This window comes from Elephantulus edwardii, unplaced genomic scaffold (genome assembly GCF_000299155.1).
Source record: "Elephantulus edwardii isolate Elephantulus edwardi_28Jun2011 unplaced genomic scaffold, EleEdw1.0 scaffold00308, whole genome shotgun sequence".
Taxonomy (NCBI): domain Eukaryota; kingdom Metazoa; phylum Chordata; class Mammalia; order Macroscelidea; family Macroscelididae; genus Elephantulus; species Elephantulus edwardii.
In genome coordinates, this window is record NW_006400058.1 from 673,206 (window position 1) to 675,647 (window position 2,442).

The window sequence follows — 2,442 nt, forward strand, 5'->3', positions numbered from 1 at the left end:
AAAATATAATTATAGGAAATGTAAAAAAAAAAAAAAAAAGAAAAAAAAATAAAATAAAGGGGTGTCCTTTATTTTATCTGGCCACTGTACACCATAGTCAATGCCCATTAGCGTTCTCTATGCCAAGCCCAGGAACCTCTGGTGGCTTAGTGGTAAGAAGCTACAGAAAGCACGCAGTTCAAATCCACCAGCTGCTCCAAAAGGGAAAGATAGACAATCTACTCCTGTGCAATTAACTGCCTTTGAAAACCCATTGGAGGGTCACCAACGGGTGGGTTCTAACTCGAAGGGACACAACATGCCAAGTCCAGACGACACAAGGCCCCTTCCAGAAAATGTCGTACCGCCCTGGTGGAGGCATCCCTTACAAAGACTGCTACAATTCCTACAGGGCGCAGAGAATCTCTCACACCTTTGTTGTTTTGTACCACTGCTTCAGAACAGACTCATAGCTGACCCTCTGATGGGTTTTCAGAGGCAGTTAATAAAAAAGGAGATTTCCCAACCTTCTCTCTTGCAACGGCTGGTGGATCCGAACCGCGAGTTTTAGGGATTGTAGCGCAGCTTCTTACCACTAGGCCACCAGGGGCACAAAAGAAGTGTTTTCAATACCATTAAAAAACTGAGACCCCTACAATGCTCTGAATCCACAACAAACAACTCCCAACATAACCTGCTTGACTACAAATAAAGGCTCCAATTATCCCAGTGCAAGGAAACCAGAACAAAATCTTATATATAAGACAATAAGGACCAATTCCCAAAATGCCTTTGAGCAATCCTTCCCAAGATGCCTCAGGCCTCATCTTCCATAACCACTGATGTCCTCCAAGCTTCCAAGATGCTCAATGGAGGGTGTATTAAAAAATTCCTAACCAGGACCAGGATAAACCTTCCCAGAATGCACCAGGCCTATAACGACTAGCGGAACGTCGCCTACAAGGCTATACAGTCCCGAGAGTCTCCTTTTCCCAAGATGCCCCAGGGCGGCTAGGGGCCGCAAATGGGGGAGAAGGAGGAATCAGGATCTCGCACTTAAGTTATTGTAGCTCAAGACCACTGCTGGCTCCTGGGCTCCTCGGTAGCTGTCGCTCCCATCATGCAAAGGGGCCATAGCGCCCGTTTCCCGGCATGCTCCGCGCACCCCTGCCCCCGGACACTCACCGGCGCTAGTGGCCCCAGCTCGGGCTCGGTGGCTGCAGCTGCAGCCGTGCACCCCGCTCTGCGCCTGCGCTTCAAGTGAAGAAAGAGGGAGCGCAAGGGGCGCCAAGAGTCTAAGGCGCTTGCGCGATGAGACGGACCATTCCCGTCGCACTCAGAGAAGGGCTCTCCGGGGCTGGCTCTCAGAGGGGTCCTCTCAGGGGGTGCCGGGCATTGCCCCCTTACTGGTCAGGTTTTCTTGGTACAGTCCGCGCGGTAGACCGAAAAGCTGCAGCAGGGTATGCGCTTGCGTGTGCAGAGGAGGAGCGTGTCTTATAAAAATGGGGTAGGGTGGGGGTCCTGATCGTGGACGCGAGACCTTGTCATTTGCATAATCCTCGCGCAGGGCAATGGAAAGCCTCCAATGCTGGAAGGGTGATTTGCATATTCCCGGGAGGAGCCTTCTCCTGAGCGCAGTGATTAGCATAGTGGGGGGTGGGCGCCTCGGCAATGGCGCATGCACAGGAACTGCGGACTATCGCTAGCGGGGACCATCTTAGTGTTAGTTGGGGGTCATTTTGCATACAGGGACGGGTCACAAGGACCTAGGCACTTGCCAGGCCCTGCTCCTTCCAGCAACCAAGATAAATAATGATTTTTCAGGTGTCAGGCTCTGCAGTGAATAAAACATAAGATACACCCTGCCCCTATCCTCTTGGCACTCCAGTCAAAGGCGAATCAGACTTGTGATGGGGAGGCTGTGCAAACCCAGAGGAGGCGCCAGTCCCAATTTGGGGTTCAGGAAAAGCCTTCAAGAGCCAGTAATCCTTAAACCAAGAATAAGTTACAGATAGAAAGTGAATCTTTCTGGCAGAGGGAACACAGCCAGAGGCAATGATGAGTGATTTGAGGAAGGAAACGTTTAGCGTGTCTAAAGCTCAGCGGGAGAGGGGAAGGGCTCATGCTGGTAAAACCAGTTGCTGTCCAGGCTGTTAAGACTAATGGTGACCCTCTGTGTCAGAACTGATCCCTGCTTCAGAGGGATCAGGGGCGCTCTAGTGGTTTAGTTCATAGGGAAGGGAGCTGCTTACCAAAGATGTTTGTTCGAATCCACTGGACAAAAACCAAGCAGTTTCCTCCCATGTGATTTACAGCCTCAGAGACCAGCTGGAGAGACAGCTATGACTCAATGAGAGTCACCTTAGGGTTTTGGACCTGTGACCTTTTGGAAATAGATTGTTAGGCCTTTCTTTTGAGGTGCATTCACAGGTTTGTACCACCCAGAGACTAAGATTTTTATAG

The 2,442-nt window shown here is 50.6% G+C and overlaps 1 protein-coding gene across 1 annotated transcript in view; it reads right to left on the reverse strand.

Annotated features, from left to right (window-relative positions):
• ZNF428 (zinc finger protein 428) overlaps positions 1 to 1,207 on the reverse strand; it is a 13,961-nt gene extending 12,754 nt beyond the window's left edge. The window contains exon 1 of the mRNA XM_006901071.1: positions 1,165 to 1,207. The gene's annotated coding sequence lies outside the window, so the exon portion shown is untranslated. The remainder of the gene's footprint in view (positions 1 to 1,164) is intronic.
• Between the last annotated feature and the right edge of the window lie 1,235 nt (positions 1,208 to 2,442).